Source organism: Patella vulgata, chromosome 2 (genome assembly GCF_932274485.2).
Source record: "Patella vulgata chromosome 2, xgPatVulg1.2, whole genome shotgun sequence".
Classification (NCBI taxonomy): Eukaryota; Metazoa; Mollusca; class Gastropoda; family Patellidae; genus Patella; species Patella vulgata.
The window spans coordinates 33058555-33080437 of record NC_065880.2 but is presented as its reverse complement, the minus strand read 5'-3'; the positions used below and the strand labels follow the sequence as shown (position 1 = coordinate 33080437).

At 35.7% G+C, this 21883-nt stretch overlaps 1 protein-coding gene across 3 annotated transcripts in view; it reads right to left on the bottom strand.

Annotated features, from left to right (window-relative positions):
- The window catches only part of LOC126810431 (extracellular serine/threonine protein CG31145), a 72544-nt gene extending 55736 nt beyond the window's left edge, over window positions 1-16808 (bottom strand). Inside the window, exon 1 of one of the 3 annotated variants that reach the window (XM_050535497.2) lies at window positions 16688-16808. The gene's annotated coding sequence lies outside the window, so the exon portion shown is untranslated. Of the gene's footprint in view, window positions 1-2981; window positions 3073-5189; window positions 5213-16687 lie in introns of those variants that run through there. The other 2 variants (XM_050535501.2, XM_050535496.2) reach the window with 2 other exon arrangements.
- Window positions 16809-21883: the final 5075 nt, after the last annotated feature.

The following is a 21883-nucleotide window of genomic DNA, read 5'->3' as shown; positions in this document are numbered from 1 at the left end:
GTAGCATGTCTTAAGATGGGTATCTATTGACGCCAAACACACCGTCATCATTCTCTGAAATTTTAGATCATAATATAATATCTATGTGTTTCATTGTACATGCAGCCTTAGAAACACTTAAAGTAGCGTTACTAGAAAACTAAACTCATGCAGCAGGGTAGAGAATATGAGTTTGGTATTTGTCAATCCTGGTTCCTCTTACAGGTTTTGTATAGCTTTCAACGTTGACAAGATATATGGTCGTCTATCGTTCGAACGAGAAGACAAAGGTGCCATGTACCAGCTAGATACGTGTAAAACTCAACAAATCAATCTCATTAAATCCTGATTATTTAAATTACGTTTCAGTTTTAATTATTGCTGGCCTACACTAAATAAACTTATTTTTCCTTGTGCTCTTAGTTTAGACACTGTGATTGGATATAACTATTCTTGATCAGGCCCGGGCATCCGTTCATTGGCTGATAAAAGGAAGGATATGGTAAATCAAAAACATACTGTATAAACAACATCAAAATGAATAAGAAACGGAAGTATTGTCTAAATTGTATAAATATATACTGAAACCGATGACTATTTTCACTACCTCGTAAACAGAAGATCCACTGAAATGGTATGTTGGATCTAAGGTGTTTGTATACAAATTAATTGATGTATGAGGCAGGCTGTAATTGTAACATAAACCTAGTTTGTTGACGTCCCATGAGTAAACACACCTGAAGAAATGTCTTCGCTTCTTTATATAAATTACGTGAGAATGGGCCAAGACAGACCGATCAAAGTTCTTTTCAAGTTTAAACAATGCGGAGCAGGTTATCTTTAAATTCTAAGTCAAAATAGGATTCCTACCTTAACTAGATGGCTATCAGTTCTTTATGTAAAGTGTTGTTCAACGAGAAGCTGATAGACTTTATTAATTAGAATTTATATATAACTTCACGTGGGATTTCCAGATTCCAGGTAAACTGCAAGTCCCACTGATATAATTCGACCGCAAGGCAGTTTTAGTTCGTTTTAAAAAAAATAGTCATGCGGTTGCCGTGCTGCAAGTCTTGGATTGCCATGGATGGTTACAGGAAGGTTCTTACTGTGTGACTGCTATGCTGTAATAACAACTCGAATAGGACTGGGGAATTCAAGGGGCTGACAGCGGATATCAATTTGAGTTCGATAATTAGCAGTAAAATTTAAACACTCGTTACAGTTGATCTCACATACATATATAAATGTACCTCGTAAATACAGATATACTAATAGAATTGAATCATGATTTTATGTAACATAAGATGACATGCATTTACCGCAAGCTTAACACCCAACCGTGCTGCTCAAATGAGCTTTTGGTTTTCATAGAGACCGAGAAATGGGGTTTAATGTTCACTCAATACAAACTAGGTTATTTCGGGACTAAAATGTACAATTTTATTTCAATAATTTGTATGCACGTAGGAGTCTTTAGTATCGGAACGAAACCTCGGAATCCAGAAAAAACACGAGGTTTGGCATGCAACCCAACCTATTGTCACGTAAAAGTGTGGGGTCGAAACCACGCCTCTTGATTCAATGACAGACCTTATGATCTAAAGGTCATGTTCTATAACTCTTACAAATAGATATATTATCAAACAAACAACTTTATCACGAACCCTAAAATGTCAAAATAAATTCGTAACTACTAGGATGTTTATTAATACAACTGAAGTTCCCGCGAAGCCGTCAGCTTCATGGAACTTTTGTTAATAGACCGTAACGATAAACAAATACGATAAGATCCTATGTGGTGTTTCGAATTCAATTCTCAATAACACTGTCAAGTTATTTAATCATTGATTTACATCCAATTCCTGGTTGGCAATATAGCTCATGGTGGACATTGAAACAAGTTTGATGGGATAATGGATTTTAAAGAAGATGTCAATATTTATAATGAAAACAAAACAGCAATACCGGGTTTACAAAACAAATATATAAGCAATCGTAATTATTTGAAATGAAAACAAAAATCAAATTAAGGCCTGTACGCACCAAAGATCATTTGTCGCAGATAACACGGTTTCTCGTATGTCACAATCTGTCGGGTGAACCATTTAGCGCCACCATACCGATTTCTAACAATATACTTTTCATCGGCAATTTACATGCCTATGTGCACACAAGCGTTTACCACTGCATCAAAACATCAGACAATGTCTGCTAACAAATCGCCAATACAGATTTTTTTTTATCAAACCCTATGGTTTTTCGGTGATGTAGTTATAGCCGCAGAATGGTTGCCGACAATAATCTTTGGTGTGGGCAGCCCTTTAAATGCCTGGCTGTTGTAAACTGGGAAGGAAATTCCGTTATTCAGCAGACTTGTAAGCAAAACAATTCTGACATTATACCAAGAAATTGTGAGGATTGTTCGCTTAAACTTGTATCTAAAAAATACTTTAACCATTATGTGGTTAAGAATTCTAACAAACATTCGAGTACATCGATAAATTTCCTTGAACAATTTATAAAAAAAAATAGTACATTTGGTTTCTAAGTAACATCAGTGTTGACAGACAATTTGAAACATGTGTGTTGTTTTAAACTCTGGATCTGATAAACGAAACCTTATTTATAGTCGGAAACTGAGGAATGAAGTTTCTCTAAACGGAAACGTTAGAAAAGGATACAGTAAAACGTATAGATCGACGGACATATCACAAATATAAAAGATCTTTTTTAAGTTTCCTTGATGATATAAGATTTTTTCACTTCCACGGGAACATTCAGTAAGAAATAGCATCCACCTTAGGGTTGTAAGAACACTCAGTAAGAAAAATCACATCTATATGAATTGCACTAAAGCTTGTATCTACAATCCCAATCTTGATAAAATATCAAATCAATTGCTTGGTATTTATTAATGAGCCATTTGTTTAAATTCACAGAATGCCAGATAGGAAATAACACCTATAGAAAAATCGTGAAGTAGTCAGTCAGATCCTTACCTTGTAAATGGATATTCTACTTAGACAATCCAAATACAGAAACATCCTTAGAGAGAAACACAGCCCGATACTTAACACCGACTGAAAAACATGACTTTCGATAATCTCTATACATGTCAGTGAAACATGGGGGTTTGTGGACAGACGTGTTGCGCCTGACATTTGTAATTTTCTTTATTTTTAGGTGGGCGTCCCGCCAAACTTGAGGTTAGGACGGATCAGATATAAGCAGTTGACATATAGTAGTGAGACTGTGCAGTTAAAGATTATTGGAATGAGAGCGTCTTACGACATTTTAAAATTACTTTTATCATGTCATCAGTAAGAACAAGCATGCTTGAAAGATTAGAAAGAAAAAGTTGACGTTTCAAGTTTTCAAATTTTCAAAAGTAAAACAGAGTTGGTTTGATTAACATCTTGTGTGGCCATGTTGATCCCGTGGATATATACTCTCCAAAAAAGTAGGGGATATTCAGAAACAATAAAAAAAACCTGCAGAAATGCACTGCTGTTTTTATTAGAGGTAACCAGTGTATACCACTCTTGTTGTAATTGAATAATATGTCCCAATCTTTATTCTGTTCAACAAATTGTACTATTTTACAATATTCCAATTAATTGATGATACAAATTTCATCTTAACACACCTAATTTAAAAAAATTGGAAAAATTCAACTAAATGATTTGAAAAGCCTGACGTAAAGCTTTTCAAATGTGACTTGGATTGAAAAATATTTTTGAACCCTCTGGACAAGTAAAATAGGATTTAATGGATAATTTACACAACAGGTAGGACACTAACACATCTAGTACTTAGAATAAGGCTATTTTTTATTTTCTGGAGCTGTCAAGCCAGCAAGTGTGTTATTGTCCCTTTAATAACAGGCCAATTGCCTACACATGAACATAAACAGTTCATATGGGTGGCTTATCTGACGGCCCCATCTCACTCGCACAGAGATACACTGTCAAAAGTGAAAATGGACGTTTTTGATTTTTGTCTTGATAATGAGTAATTGCTCCACCAATCCTCAGACATTCAGCAAATCGTCGTGGCATGCTCCTAATCAACCGTCCAATCACGATTTGGGGCAATCTGACCCACTCCTCTTGCAGTGCCACGGCCTGCAGTGTTGTCCGTTGACGTCGACGAACACGTCTCCCGATCAAATTAAACGTAACACACTAAAGCAAAGATACGCTAAACAGTAAATTTTATGCAAGAATCGATAGGAAAGCAAGCATGGATAGGATAAACCAGCAAACGGCAGTTTTCATGAACCCTTCCTTGAAGCGTCAAATTTGACAATGAACCCCTCCCACGTGTATGGCGCAATTGCGTGTCGCATGTGCAGCTCAGTGGTTCTGTTGGGGCGATAAGTTTTTCATCTGTGAACATACTCTCAAAGCATGTCAAGTGTCCATGACTATTTATCATATCACAACCTGCATAGGCATTTGCATTTCAATATCCCCTACTTTTTTGAAGAGTATACTTGGTTTGGTAATGAGAGAAAACAGTTGACGTTTCGGTTTTTCAAATTTTCAAAAGCCAAACAGAGTTAGCTTATTATACTTCTTGTAGTTGGCTGGTTGACATTATATACTCTATTCAAATAACCATAAGGCTTATATCTCTATCTCTATGTGTAAATCGGCATGTTTACCGGACTATAAAAATAAATCAATACTCGGTACATACAGTCTTCGTTACGTGTTAATAAATGGTCTATAATTAACCCTATATACTAAACCTACATGATGTCCCGAGTATAAAATGCGCCAGAGACAGTCGAAATATTTAGAGGAATGTCGATTGCATTGTCCGAGTGATCTAATGTGAAACAAGTGAAAATATAAGTTGCCCATCCTTTAATATGATATGTGTAAACCTCTGATTTACATCCCATCCGAACGACTAAGTACACTTTCTTTGTTAGACACACGGGCGCCACGCCTAACCAGTGGGAACGTAGCTTGGGATTCGAACTGACGATATTCTAGTCGAGAATCCAATTCCCTGAGTCCTATCGCCTAGCGCTGTCTCAGATTGGTTGAAAGATGTATATTATAAATTTAAACAAATAAAAATATAACTTTATATTATATAAAAAGTAAAATAAAATTTACATTTTAGAAGAGGTCAATTTTATGACACTCAATTTTAAATGATTAAAATACACATCTTGATCTAAGTATAACACTCACCTTTAGGAGACTAATCTTGGTCTAAGATGCCTAGCGCTTATAATAAACTCAAATATCGACAATACTTTAGGGCGGTGCATTTATCACGTTAATTCAACCAATTATGTGTAAGTATTGCAATGATTGACAATGCCTGAATATGTTACATATCTTGAGTAGTGTAAACAAGTAAAATTTAAAATAAAAATCTATCGATTTTTATATACCTGTTTTAATAAAGCATTACAGCATTATTGTCCAGCTTTAAATCGAAAAAACGAACACACTTCAATGAAAACGTATTCCTAGCGTATTATACATTGCTAACGTAACTTTTAGTCTCATAAGAGTCCACAAGCATTCATACAGGTATAGTTTAATATAGTTATCATATGCTTGAATTAAACAACATACATTATGCAAGAGCTACATCTGTCTATTGCAGGTCTTTCTTTAGGCCTGAAATGTTATCTAAATTATTAATTAGACATTAACCTATCCAGACCATAATCAACTCTAGATGGCATCGCTAGCCTGCAATCTTTAGTGGATTGTGAGCCGATTTACTGCATAACTTTCCTTCACGATTTAATGATTAATTGGATAATCGAGACTATGCTGTTTATCGTACTGACTTTAGTAATGATGATCAAGGCTAGGTGGAAATTCAATCGCTTTGTTCTCGGTTCATAGTGGATCAATTTGAATGAAATTTCCAGCAAATTGCCTATCTAGTTTTTAACTATTATAGTTAACCCATAAGTGCATGGCTACGGCCTACGCCGTAGAGTAAACAAAGGCTGAAATTGCATGGCTACGGAATTTCCCGTATCGTTTTTAACCGCTTGAATTTACCGCGCTACGGGTGGTTACACGGGATATCCGGTTGTGACGACATTGTTTAAAACCAGCATGGCCGTCCTGGCAATGTTTTGAGTAAAATTTCTGTAATTTTTCGCGAATTTTCTCCGATTTAAGACAAGACTTGTACAGGATCCCATTCAGTCATTCATAGTTGCCAAGGACTACTGTGTGAGTTGGATTACGCTACATTTGTGTGTTAATTTTACGCAAAATAGCGATATTTTGTCCAGTTTTCTGCTTCACGTAGAAATCGTAGATATTTAAAATTTGTGATTCAGTTTAGTTTGATGAGTGTTCAAAATGTATAACAGCAGCAGCAGTGACTCGGATGATGATATCCCCTTAGGCCTTTCCAAAAGGATTTATGACCAGAATAAGAGGGCTGCTACTTCTCTGAACCGGGGAGAACTTTCTGGGATATTCTCAGATTCAGGTTCTGATTTGCCATCAGATGACGATATTGATAATGATATAGGCCTAGACCACGATTTTGATAATGATGATATCGCCGTAGACCAAGTAGCTGACAATACTACTACTAGGCATAATACTGATAGTGCCAATCAAATGTCACCCACTGATTCTGCTAACTCTGACAACAATGAGGTTTCTAGTGATAATAGTTTTGATGGTATGGATCCTAGCAGTAGCAGTACAGACACTGACGATAATCAACCTTTGATTCAGCCGCCAGCTCGGGGCCTCTCAGTGCGAGGGAGGGGACGAGGTCGACCGCCACGACGACAAGGGGTGCGAGATGTAGCTCCTCCTCCTAAGGTATGGACTAACATATTGGAAAATGTTGTTCCTAAAAGGTTTACAGCTCCGGCTAAAGGGCCTACGGGTGGTCGATCATACCGCAAACACTCTGATGCCGCTCCACGTAATGATGACCAACGCCGAGATCACACTCTGCAACATGCCCCTCAAAAAATGACAACTTCTGTAAATTGTAGAATACACATGCAACGTTGTGAGACATCATATATTTGCAGGGTATGTCAGGTTAGAATGTGTCCTGATCCCTGTTTCTTTAGATACCATTACTTGGACACGTTCGAGTATGATGATCCAAATCGACGCAATAAACCAAAAGTCCGTAAGAAAATGAAAGTATAAGTAGTTCTGCTTTACTCATGATAATAACAAAGGAACCATTCATTCATACTTAGAATATAAATTAGTTAGTGCATTGTATTTTGTGTATTTTGTAAACGTTGCTTTTTGTGAATGGTGGAGGATTTTTGTTGTGCTTTGGCTAGCTGTGTCGTCTATTCTATTCGTTGTTCTATGTTCTTACATGTAGATTAGTGGATATTTTTGTAGCATCACAATTATCTTGGAAATTTGGATATCACACATTAACATTTATCAGTTTTGTAATTATTCACTTTGGATTTGAATATGTAGTACCAAAAGTCAAGATTGGGTGAGTTTTTTTTAGTTCATACCATTTATATTACATTATTTCAGATTTTGTTGATGCACAATTGGTCAGAATGCATTTTTTTATGTCATTTCATTGTTATTCATGTATTCAAATGATTTTGAAAGTGATATAGCCTTTTCCAGAATGGTTGCCATGCATTTTTATATCAGTAACTAACTACATGTAAATTTGACAATTTATCCAGAAAAATTTGGACCACCATATATTTTTCAAAAGTCTGCTGTTGTAAAGTTATTGTATATTTTCAAAAAAAAATTACTGTATTGTTGTCCAAAGAGATGCCTCTGACAGTAGCATACTTCATTTCTATCACTCTGCATCAATAAATATTTTTTATTGCACTCAGAATTGGGAACTTTTTTTTTTTTTTTTTTTCCTGATTTCAAGTTGTCAATTCTACCTCCACCTACATTCATGTAAAAAATATTTCCCTTATTTTCTTTAGAGATTCAGAAAGCCCTTTTTATACTCTTTCTAAATATATATACTTTGTAGGGTCTGTCATTGTCAGAAAATACTTTTTTCCTCAATTTTGTATTTGGCACCAATTTCCGCTGCAATGCCAGGAATAAGGCTTATGCCCGAAAGGGGTTTGGGAACCAAAAATGGTTATGCACTTATGGGTTAACTGCCAAGTCGTTATCGAATCTCCCATAATGTATCTTTAAGTGTTCGTATTTAGGGTTTTTAGATTTTAAAATATTTCTACGTACATTTTATAAACTTGTAGCTATTATCCATACGAAGAAAATGTATGTTAAAATTAGTTTGTAATATCAGTAGTTACCGAGAAATGGGAAAATTTGCATGAGTCCCCTTTTACGCTATTTTGCCTGTAAAAGAGTCAATTATTATTGGATTTTCATAGAAGTGACACCATTTGATGCGTAATGTCAATTTTGACTAGGTCAAACCAATTTAACAGTTTAAATGTCACCGGAAATGACGTAGTTTGGACAAAAACTGTATGTATAGCCTTCGAAACAAATAATTTATTCATATCGGTCGTATATGTTATTTGTTTAAAATTTTGATATTTGATTATAGTCAACTAATAGAATGAACCCATACGATTATATAGATAACACAAAATGATTTCTAACTTGTTCAGTTGCGGTAAATAGGCGTTTTGCAACATGTCACTTTTCAAGGTTTTTGGTCTATAAAAGTGTCAAATATTATTCGACTTTCATAAAAATTTCCACTGTGTGATATCTAATGCCATTTACAATTAATAATATAAATTTTTTTTATTGTCACCGGAAGTACCGTCATTTTGCCAAAAACTATATTTCAACCTCTAAAACAAATACTAGTTTGAAGTAAGGGATATTCATTATTCGTATAAAATTATGATATTTGATTCCTATGGACAAATAGTATTAATCAATACGATCATATTGATATCTCAAAATATTTTCTAGCATTTTCCCTTGTCGAGAAATAACCAATTTTGTCAGAATCACTTTTTAAGATTTTTCGCATTTTAATTTCAGTTTATGGGTTCTGGGTTAAATATTTATTGCCCGATTTGTGTAAAAGAAAAGCCCATATGCTCCATGGTGCAAATTCTAAACTTTTTTCTACCGATAAAAATTTGTGTCGGCACCGGAAGTGACGTAATTTTGCCCAAAACTTGAATTTTTACGTGTCTAAAGGTCTTTTAAAAAGCAAATATTAATGTTTACAAATCTAATAGATGAAGATGAATGTTCCTTCTAATGACGCAAAATATGTCTTGCTTAGTTTTTTTTTTGTTTTGTTTTTTTATTATTTCATTTTTGCATTTGCAATAGTTTGATTTAAAGGTGAAAAGGGGTGTAAAAATGAGCTATTTACAATGCATTCAGGATTTTCATATCTTTAAATATATCTTGACAACTTTCATGAACCTGTAGCATTAATCCATGCGAAGAGAATGTATGTGAAATTTAATTTGTAACATGCGCAGTTGCCAAGAAATAGGCAATTTTACATGCGTCACTTTTCACGTTATTTAGCCTGTGAACGAGTAAATTATCATTCGATTTTCAATATTTTTTTACCATTTGATGCCTAATGCCAATTTGGACTAGGTCAAACCATTTTGACATCTACACTGTCACCGGAAATGACGTCATTTGGGTAAAAACTGTATTCTTAGCCTTCAAAACAGATATGATATGCAAATGAGTCTTATTTGTAATGTTTTATAAAGTTATAATATTTGATTTATATCAACTAATAGAATGAATCCATACGATCATACAGATACCACAAAATGGCTTTTTACTTGTACGGTTGCAGATAAATAGATGATTTTCTACAAGTCACTTTTCAAGGTTCTTGGTGTATAAAAATGGCAATTATTATTTGATTTTCATAAAAATTTTACCATGTCATACCTTATCCCATTTATGATTTCATGGAATTAATTCAACATTTTCATTATCACCGGAAGTAATGTCATTTTGGCAAAAACAGTATATTTAGCCTTCAAAACAAACATTTTGTTTATATTTATTATTCGTTTCACATTATGATATTTGACTCCAATGGACATATAGATTGGATCAATACGATCATATAGATGTCCAAAAATTGCTTCTAGCATCTTCCCTTGTCAAGAAATAACCAATTTTGTCAGGATCACTTTTTAAGATTTTTTCGCATTTTAATTTCCCATTAGACAATCATCTAACTTAGCGGTAAGTCAGTAACAAATTTTTTCAGGATCACTTTTTTGACATATGTAACATATGGTAACAGTTCTAAATGGGATTGATATTGCTGCGTTTGATTAATTCTGCCTCAATTTCATAACACGTCTGCAATGGTTATGTGGAAATCTGTTTATTGGTTCCATTGGTACCGTAAGTGATATAAGTTCAAGGGTACGTGGCTCCGTCAGTGACATAAGTTCAAGGGTAACGTGGCACCAGTGAAACCCGTCATCACTGCTTCGAAGTTCAAGTTCTCATTGTTTTTGTGTTTGGCTTATGCGTGTGTTTTCTCAATATTGATTTTATTAAGTCTCCTCTCTAACTAAAATGAAAGGAAATGAATGGGGTTTAACGTCCTACTGTTCTGCTTCGAACTTGTCTAATGAAGACGGGCATATGCCATACTGTGTGCTATGAGGGAAATTTTGCCCGGACAGCGGACCTACGGCCTACTGTTATATCGAATTCCAACTGCCAAGGGATCTTTTACGTGTACGCCAATGTGTACACGGGACCTCGGTTTTTCGTCCCACCCGAACGACTAGATAACTTTGATAACTTCTTTTTAAAAGCGGCAAGTCTTCCTAATAAGTAACCGGTGCTGCATCGCAACTGTATAGGCGTAGGTACATATCACTTACCATCATACATAGAGTAACGGAATCTGCCGAGGTTTGCCGAGTGGACAATGTTTATGAACTTTCCTTTAACGACGAGTGGTTAACGCGTGCGTGTGAAATCATAAAGTCCGGTTTCCTCCCACTACTAAAGACCCCTACGCACAAGCGAATTATTAAAATAAAATTGTATTAGTACCGAAATGACCTAGTTTTGGTCGAGTGGACGCCAAACCCCATTTCTCTCTCTCCCTCTCTTTAGCGACGGGACAACGTTGCGCAGGTGACGCTAACACCGTCAATCCTAAACCTCTCTAAACTAAAATAATTTTAACAAAAGCTAAGGTTGCTTACCTTATCTGGTCGCTGGGAATATGTAGTTAATTGTGTCATGTTGTCGTATTATTTGTTTTGTCTATGTTGTGCAACTCCCAAGAATTGTCTTCAATGTAATGGACATATACGATCTATTGTACATATATCTTTTAAAGAGTCAATATTTGAGATTTAGAGAAAGACCTATTACCGTTGAAGAATAGATAACGACAAATGAATATATTGAAAATATCGGGTTTCGTTCGTGTGGATGAACGTCCGCTTCCATCTAGGGTGTTATCGTAGACTATGTTTATAACTGCATATTGCCAGCCCCTTTATCGGAGGTCTCCGTGGTTGATTTCTTGCATGTTCGGAACACTTCGTCTTGTTCGGACATCCGTTGACCTACAGAGTTGATTATGGACTAACCATGCGAATAAATGCCTAAATAATAATTTATATAACATTTGAAGCAAGAAACACGACCTACAACAACCAAATTAATTATCTCTCGCATAATAATGCCTCTTTAATAGATTTTCAAAGAAATAACGCTTCGTCTGCTGGCCAAAGACTTTGAAATGAATATGAGAAAAATCACTACTTATTTCTAAAGGAGCTTGCTAATGTTCTAAAATTAAATTAGCATGAGAGCAGATCACGTCGAAGTTTTAAAGAGACGCGCAAAACGTTCTACAATTATATCCAAATGCTATAGACTATAATAATATAGTCCTTTTGCATATTAGAAATATTTAGTTTCGATGTATTTCCGCCTGCTCGTCCAAGAACACCTGATGTCATTTCTCATTTAAGCCATATTAATAGCTCGTTTTACTTTTACACCAATCCTCGAAAGATTGCCCCTTTAAATAAAACTAATAAGACGGTGGTAGAGATTGTTCAGCTATTAATGGGCTAAATGCAATAAAATTGGATGGCTGGAGCCAAACAAAATCAGCTTTGGTCATTGATTATGTGAGATAAAATAGGAATACCACCCCCATAGAACCACGTCTTCCAACCGCCTACATAATATACTGTATCGACGCGTCATTTCAATATATCCTATACTGACGTCTTGAAGATATTAGACCTTCAACTATGGTTAGCACGTAAACTGTTATGCATCCATTCAATAAAACTGGTTTTGTATACGTCACGATCCAGGAAACGTATTCGATTTTCGTTCATACAATAAAATGATTGAACTTGAACAGCAACCTGTCTCATTATCAAACCTATTTAGCCCTGTTAATGGCGACTTGAACAATAATTTTTCTGGAAAGACAAATCAATCTATACACAAAATATAGTGTTCTAAACATGACTAATATTCAATCATCTCATTCTATATAACGGAGCCGTTCCAGATTCCAAACGATGTGTTTTAGCATTGATGAGGATCAGCTTAATTAGCATTGCAACCCATGTGCAAAATTTCACTAAACAGCATATATACCTTATTTGGAAATTGCATGCAGCTCAAAACATTTGGCTGTTCCAATATTGTTTAATAGTGTTACGTAAATAGAACAAAGAACTGTGGCCTGTATCTTATGTTGTAAGCGCGGCGACCACTACCTGTAACGTGTAGACTAGTTCTAGGAGTATTTCCCACAACGTTATTCACTGAATTATAACTTAAACGGCTACTTATTATTAATCCTGTCATGTTTACAGTCAAACGTATCGGGAAGGTTAATCCCACCACGACGGGAAAGGGACAGTCCTTTAGACGATGGTTAAGCCCTGACCTTGACTCAGTTTATGGAAAATGTTAGTTATGTTGACAACTGTGGGCGTTACCTAATCCAGTACTACCATTTTAAAATGATATAAAAAAGATAGCTTAATTAACTAACAGCAGAGCTCTACACATTAGCAACCAAAGCAGTCGTGGGCATTAAACGGTCGACCGTATCTTGAAGGTTAATCCCACAACTGCGAAAAGGGAACAATACGGAGCTCAGTAAGGGAGGTCTCAGGTTCGCTCCCCGGTGTTGACAGAGAAAGTTCCTCTGGATTTCCGGCGTAGTTTTCTCTTGTAAGTGAGGCATGGGACGAAAAACCGAGGTCCTGTGTACACATTGATCATGTAATAGAATCCTTGGGAGTTGGAATTCGAAATATGAATGAGTAGGAAGCAGTGCCGCTCTGCGTACAAAATTTAACTAATAACACACTGTATAGTATTCCGGCATTCACTAACACGCAATAGATATTAATTGGTGCGCGTTAGTTATTATCCAGCGCGCACCAGTTATTATCCGGCGCGCTACTTATTATCTGGCGCACGCTAGCTATTATCAGGCGCGATAGATATTTTTTTTTATTTTGCGGTCCTTAGCGGCCCCGCTGAAAAGTCATTTAGACAAGTTCAGAAAATAAAACGAAACGAAACAGTGCATCAATATACAAAAGGAAAGTAGACTAATTAAGTGCCCCCATGATATTTCACCCAAATTTCATATCAAATCAAAGTTTCGACTGGATAAACATATTTCTGTGGTCCAAATCCAACTTTTATATGGAAAATGTGTATTTTCTTAACATGCAGCAATAAAACACACAATTATTACTTTTATTGCTAATTAATGCCGAATTAAAATCCTTCACAAGTCAAGTCTTGAAATGTATAATTAATTTCTATAGACCATTAAAGCGTCTAAACATCCTGTCACGACTTTAGAAATAACTCAGTATGCCATAAATATATATAAAGAAAGAGACAAATGGGGTTTACCGTCCACTCCACACAAACTACATCATTTCGGGACTAACACATGGCTCAAATTTATTTCAATAATACGCTTGCGCGTAGGGGTCTTTAGCAGTGGGAGGAAACCGGAGGACCAGGGAAAAACCCACGAGGTTGGACAGGCGACCCTACTCCTTGTCACGTACAACCGGGGAATCGACAAAACGCCAGTTTACTCAAAGACAGACCTTATGAAACAGCGCGCACAAGCTAACCATTTGGCCATCCAAACACCCACCACCCCTCCCCCGCCACAAATATAGGAGTATCCTACCTGCTCCAGACTTTCGTAGTGGGTGCGTAACCATCAGACTTTAGTGTGTAGGCGCCATTCTTTGTGCATTACATTGTTCTTTCTAAACAAAATCAACAATAGCTTAAGATCTAAATACAAAAGACGGGGTTTGATATCGAACAATATAGTTACACACTTACGGAAACGGCGAGACTATTGATAATGGTTGGCGAATTTCCTTTCTAAAATCTAATTATGACATTCTTATCGAATCCGCTTCATGGAACGTATAGATAGAAATTAGAATGACATAAAATAAATCGACGTCTGGTATTTTATTTTAATGTAGACTATGTTGCTATGTTCGTGATACTTCTAGAGTGATGGAATTTAAATCTCCAAAATCTGGGGATATCAGTTCTAATCCGGCAGTATTCTCTTGTAGTTCATCTCGATCCCGATACTATTTCTTATATATACATTTATCTTTACAAATCGTTGTGTGGTCGATCAAACTCGTGTCGAAGTACCCACAGGTATATAAATACTTGTGTTTTTTTGTGACGAAAATTGGCACTTCAACCGATTGTTGTCTGCTAAGCCGTCAAGATGGAGTTAAATACGAATGATCCGCCAGCCTTTCCCCCAAAAAATCCTAGGACAAATAAACCTGTCTGAGTTTTAAATTATTTAAATTATTTTGGATACAATAAGAATTCACTGGTTTATCTTTACATATATCGTGCAAACTTAGAGAATGGCTTCTTTGTTTTATTTTATTAAACTGTCTCCACTATGTGCTAAATTACCAATAGAAGAAATAGTCTGTGTGATTTCATGTATACATAAACTTAGAAAATTTTTCAAAAATGCATTGGGTTGTTTATAAAGAGGCTTCAGCGCACTTCGTTTGTCAATATAGTTGCATCATTAAAAGTTGGAATATTTTTTGTATGCTCAGGGCCTGGCAAGGGATACAGTCTAGTCATTCCTTTCACACTTGTTCAGGTCAGGATAACCAACTTGTACACGAAAACAGAATTTATTTATTTTCTTATATACACTGTTTGTTTTTATAATATATATATATAATATAAACATTAGTGTTGTAGATAAAAACAGCTGTATAATGAAAACCTTGCGGTGATATTTAACATCATTCCGTTAAAGGTTCACTTTTCAACTATTAGTATTTCCATGTCTAATTTTATGGTTAGCAATGGAGATAGTGGGTGGAGATAGACAGAGATAGAGACGCACATATATACAGTTAGAAAGACTGGCACACAGACAGACGGGCAGCATTTCCGGAAAAACATGTGGTATGCATTATTTCAATAACTTTCCCCTCCTTCCCTCTGTCAAAATTAGTCTGCAGGAAATAAAAATTTATATCGCTGGCTCATAAATTTAGTAATCTTTCACCCTTTTCAGAGAATGTGGCAGTCGATCGAAAATGCTCTGCGGAAGTTAGCAATAAGAATATTTTCGTTAATCGGTGTTATTTCCCCTGACATCGTTCGGAATAGGAAAATGTCAAACTACAATAATTAATACTATAATCTTGGTGTTCGAGACTATATGAGTAGAAGGAAACTGGAGTACATGGAGAATTTTACGACGCTAGAGAGATTACCCCACTCTTTGTCACGTAAAACTCTCTCTAGTGGTTCCTAGGCATCAAGTATACAGTCTCTAGCCCATTCCGCCAACCATTACTCGGTGTCGAGTATATGTTCGTTCGCCACTACAGATTATAAGGAAGTTTTCAATCGTCTTTAGAAAAGCGACAATGACTTACATTTGTTAAAGCGTCCATTGATGTTACAATGGTAACTTTAATCATTGTGTCTATATTTTACGAAACAATGAGTTAAAAGAAAATTTAACTATTAATAACAAATTTCAAACGCGTTTCAGTTTTCATATGTCTACACCAACGCGATACCGTAACTATAATAAACTTTACATGTAATGTAAAAATGTTTCATTTATACCAATAATCATGAATAAAATATGAATGGGTCTTAAATTAGATGAGTATCTGGATAATTGGGTGCCATTTTTGATTATGCGTCTAAATTATTCTACTAAAAGACAATTAGGAAGCTAAGCATACAGGTTTCATATATATGAGGCTTGCTATTACAGTCCATGATTCGATCCCATGTTTGTACTCGATAGCTGATAAAGAGTACAGAACATATCTTGAAGATCTCCCATCGTCCCTTGAAACGTCGGTACTAAAGTTTAATGTCAGTTGAAACATAACAGTGTAATACCCTATACAATGATCCGAGAACAAAAACAAACTGATATGTTGTGCCTTAATGGACGTATATCTCCTTTAACACAGAGATCGAACCAGATTCCTTCCGGCTAGCCAGTCAGCGTCTTACTCACTGAGCCAGCGCGCCTCCCGGTACATATCAAATAGATATAAACCTGTCGATGCTTTGACGTTAACGTTTGGAAGCAGACGTTAAGCCTTATCAACCAACTAACCACGTTAATAGTTCTAAAATAAAATTGACGGTCTAAAATTATACTAAACGTTAATTCAAAATCTCACCTTAAACATGAATATAGCATATAGTTCACCTTGTCATAGCGTACAGTTTTAACTCCACGCGGACATATACTCATTCTAAGTATTTCATTTAAAACATCTTTAAATATAATACTATTCTGGCCTTAATGAACACGTAGAGTCTCGTAAGAAGAGATAGCATCGATTCCAATAATCCTTAGAAGCTCGTCTCTTCAACAAGTCTTCTTGTAACATGTCATTACTTGAACTGTTGCCAATTTTAAAAACAACTCTCTATGTCGTTGGATGTATATTTGGACTAACTGTGTCTGAGTATTCATAATATTTTGGTATCGATCTGGCATCAAACGACAAGTTGGGGATTTTTGTGCGAAGAGAGGTAAATATTTGACTCCTGCTTTTTTTGAGGGGCCTATAGATAGATATGACGGCTGATCATTATGTTCAGGCGGTAACTGTAGTAGAGCGAGTGAAGGGTTTATCGATTCCCAATCGTAGATTTGTATCTACAATCAGGATGCGGTGACAACTATTGATCATTTAATGTACCTGACACAGCTTCATCCTTTCAGTATACTGAATTCTATAGTATCAAAAGAAGTACACATTGGCCATTTCGAGTTTCCACTTATTGACAATAATAAATATATAAAGAATTTGTCATTACTTATATAAACATGTAGACAATGATTCTGATCTTCTAATAATAAGAAAAATATTAATAATAATACATTTGGACTTAATCATGGTATATTGATTCTTCATGGTTCAAAAATTGCGTTAGGTTTCAAGTGACATAATAATGTCGTGTTTATAGAAAATTCGATCTGCATGCACTCAAAATTTCAATCAGAGTTAAGCAGAATTGAACTGAACTGAACTGAAATAGGGTTTAACATCCTGCTTTTCTGCACCAACCAATCTCTTATCCGAAGGGTTAGTCGCATTTCGTTGCCAGGCCCTCCACCCTGAATCACTAACAAGGGGGAAACCATGCTGGAAAATCCCGGGGAACTTTCTCTTTCAACACCGGAATCGAACGCCGGCCCCTGGTAACTGAACCAGCGCCTTACTCACTGAGCCACCGTGGCTCCATATAGCGGACTTAATTCTTCTATGCATATTATCGGTATACATAGAAGGACGAACTTCCGAATTATGAGGTTGTTTTTTTTTTAAAAAAATGCATTCAAATTCTTAAATATAATCAAAAATATATATAATTTTTGACAAATGGCGGCTTTAAAATGAACTTCGATGGCTATGTGGCTTCAAAACACAATGCTATTTGATTACCTTTCAATGCGAAAATAGCCTGCTATTAGGCAGGATTTATTTTACGTCAGATGACATACGTCAAATAAGTAAAAAAAAAAGCAAAATGTCAGAGAAACGTGACATTGAACATTTGTTGTTTCACATGTCAAATTAACGTTCAGATGAAAAATGGGCATTTTGGACATGTCGTCATGAAAAGAGTATTAATGATCAGTCATATCAACGTTATTGTGACATGTCGGAACAATGGTTCATTTTAACTGATCAAACCCAACATTAGTTATATTTTTGCGCAGATACCGCCTCTTTTCTTTCGTGGAGGTTAATGTCCGTTTCGAATATCGTGGTGGAAAGGTTAGTCTACCCACAGGAGTCTGACCTTATATATATATATATATATATATATATATATATTTATATGCATACACCATGTCTAACCAGACAATATAAAAAGAACAGACATGCAATGCCTGTTTAAGACTCGATTTCTAATTGCACCGTAAAAATAATGAATTTCAAAATTAGCTTTATTTGAGCAAACACTAAATACAAGCTAAGGGAAATGCAACACAAATCAAGAGAAGATACGGTAGAATGTTTTCTCAGCCATGAAACTTGTTTGTTGTTTTTGTACAAATGGTGATGTTATCTTCGACCCTATGTAACACTGGCCACAATGACCAGAAGACAACACGAGTATTAACACGTAGCTCACAATTTGTAGGACGTGAACAATGTCAATAATAAGTCAGTAACAAATATAGCCACCTTTTCAATGTATCTTTTCCACCCTTTTAGTCTTAACAACAACCTGTTACTCAAAACTTTCACATCACAGACAATTATTATCTATTGGTGGTAAAGAGGAAAACAATATAAACCCTGTGACCTTTCTACCACGGATCTTATTTTAATTAGAAAATGCCCTAACCAATTACATCGGTAATTCAACTTATTTCTGGTGCAAATCTTGTAAGTCTATCTTTTGTCATGGGCAAGTAAATAAATATTCAAGTAAGTCATTTAAACATTTGAAAATCGCAGGTAGAAACGTTGCTGTTAATACGTAAAAACAGCATGCACATTGCCGTACGTTGGTCTCAAAACGATCGCAATATTGTGTTGAGTACTCGAATCCATTTCATGACAATGAAACATAAAATCAAATAAACTATTATTATTACAATCTGGTTAAAACACAGACCCTATTTCGTTTAGTTTTTATAGTTCAAAATTTCGTTTTACTTGTCTTTACTACACTTGGATCTGGAAGAGTTGTTATTTAACTCGTGTTCTGAATGGTTTCAGGGATAAGCCGATGAAACGGTCTGTTACGGCGGGCTTTGGGCGTGTTTTGCACGGAATTGTGGATAATCCACTAGTAACATCAATGCTGATTGGTTAATCAAATGTCTGACGTCATAGGGTCATAAGTTGGTCTTTTGACCCCTGACGTGACCTATCACTATAACTTGTCAGATCTTCATGCCGTGTAGGTCATCGAAAGTATAAAAAACGAAACGAAATATAGATCTGTATTTAATCAGATTGTGTCTTGAACTGGTCTCGACTTGACTCTAACGGGGTCTTTCATAAAGTAGAGAAAGATCTTTAAATAACTTACGGGTTTATAGAATTTTTTATGGCATAAGTAAGGTAACATCATTATAAAACTTGTCTATTAAACATTGCTGTAGTTGAGCAGACATTGGTATAATGAAAAATGTACAAAAGAAGTGTGAGTATGCGGGAGGCGGTAAAATACAACTATCCTACCTCATGAATTCTCAACAACAACTAATATTTAATTACAAGGAAAATGACACTATATGATATGAAAAGTAATTTGCTATGCTCAAACAAAATAGTTCGATAGAAAAAGAATTACTAGTGTCTTAATATAAAATAGAAGTCATGGACTTTCTAATATTTCTAAAGTATATCCAACGTAATTAAAGTACCGTATTATAACAAGAAACATCAAGTCCAATCTCGGTTTGCGAAGATGAACGTGGCCAAACAGACACTCTGGTGAATGCGGGGATCGATGAATTTAAGGTTTAAATTACTATTAGTGTGTGTTTCTGATGAAAATTATATTGTTGAAATTGTAATGAATTTGGTGGTATACTTGTGCCAAATGAAACAAGTGTAAAACAAACACGCTTTGTTTGACACGACCAACTCCCCACCGCCCCTACCCCGATGAAGATCGCCAGATATGTAGTTTGGGTGAAGGACAAATTATCCAAATTCTTATCCTCTTTTTAGAAATCGTTTATTTCTAATTCCCTAAGTGATTTTGTTAATTGTCAACTGTTTTGTTATCTATAAACAACATTTACATGTAGGGTGTTCGTTCATCTGATGTTGACAGAATCACATTAAGCAATCATTCCACGTATTACAGAGGCCAACAAGCAAAACGTAGAAGATTCCTGTCCAGTAGGCCAGTATGTGGTGTTGTTGTCTTTTGGTGTGCCAGTAGGTTTGTTTTTTGTTCTACAACTTCCAATTAGACCATGCTAACATTTGATTATATTTGGATTATGTTCCGCATGTAAACAGATTGTTAAAATATATTTTCGGAAATGATATGCAGCTTCTAGTCCCGAAGAGGAGGCAGATTTGCTCATTTCTACCGGCCCCGCCACTACAGTAGACCTTAATATTTCTACGCAATGTTAACTAAAGTCGTTTAAGGGGCTTGTCCTGGATTAGAGACCGCCCTGTCCGAGAGACACCCAATCTGATTAATATACAGATCTATATTTTGTTTGTTTTTTTTTATACTTTCGATGGCCTACACTACATGAAGATCTGACCAGTTGTACTGGGAGGTCGCATCAGGGGTCATACGAGCGGCTTTTGACCTTATGACGTTAGACATTGATTAATCAATCAACGTTGACGTTTCTAGGGGTTTACCCAGTTCCGTGCAGAGCACGCCAAGAACTCGCCGTAACAGACCGTGCCATTGGATAATTCCTCACATCAACTAGAACGCTTGTTATATAACAACTCTTCCAGATCCTAGTGTTGTGAAAACAAGAAAAACGAAATTTTGAACTATAAAAAACGAAACGAAATAGGATTTAAAGACACCTTTAATTAACCACACTTGAAAACGTACTTCTGAAAATTTGTCATTTATACCGCCAACCATTTTAAATAGTCAAAATGATCACACGGTGTCGTACAAGCTGTCGACAATGAAATCGCATTCTACATCATTATAAAAATAGCGCAATACTATATAATTACATGTTACTGATATTGAAATATACACAGCTGTGACTATATACATACATTAAACTACACATGTATATAATATTTATCATATAAATCTCATGTGAAATTGTTTATGGTCGTCTGTATAAATTGGGCTTGGGTTACAATAATGTGTGTTTATTGTCGGGGAGACCGGTGTTTGGTCATTATTTAGACGAATTTTATTTTGAAGGTTTGATATTTGTTATAACTAGTGCTGAACGTGGTAGTCCTGTACACACTTGTCACACGACCTCAGAAAAATGGACCACAAAATTCCGCACATCTACATTAAAATCACTAATTATTGGACGAGAGGAGAAAAATATGTTTTAGGGTTTTTTATAGCTTTCAGATTCGCAAATGTTATCATGAAGATCTCGAACTCAATACCGTCCATAAGACATGATTTCGTGCACATGCATCATGCGCACTTGACCAATGATTACATTCCTGTATCATAAGCATCCAGACAAAGAATAATGGCGCTGAACGTGCATCAAATACGTTATATTCAAGAAAGATAAGAAAACAAATGATATGGGGTTTGACATCCTACTGTGTGCAGGCTGATGAAGACGGGCATATCCCATGTAGTAAGAGGGAGAGATGGGGTTTAACGCCCACTCGACTCAAACTAGGTCATATCGGGACTAAAACGATTCAATT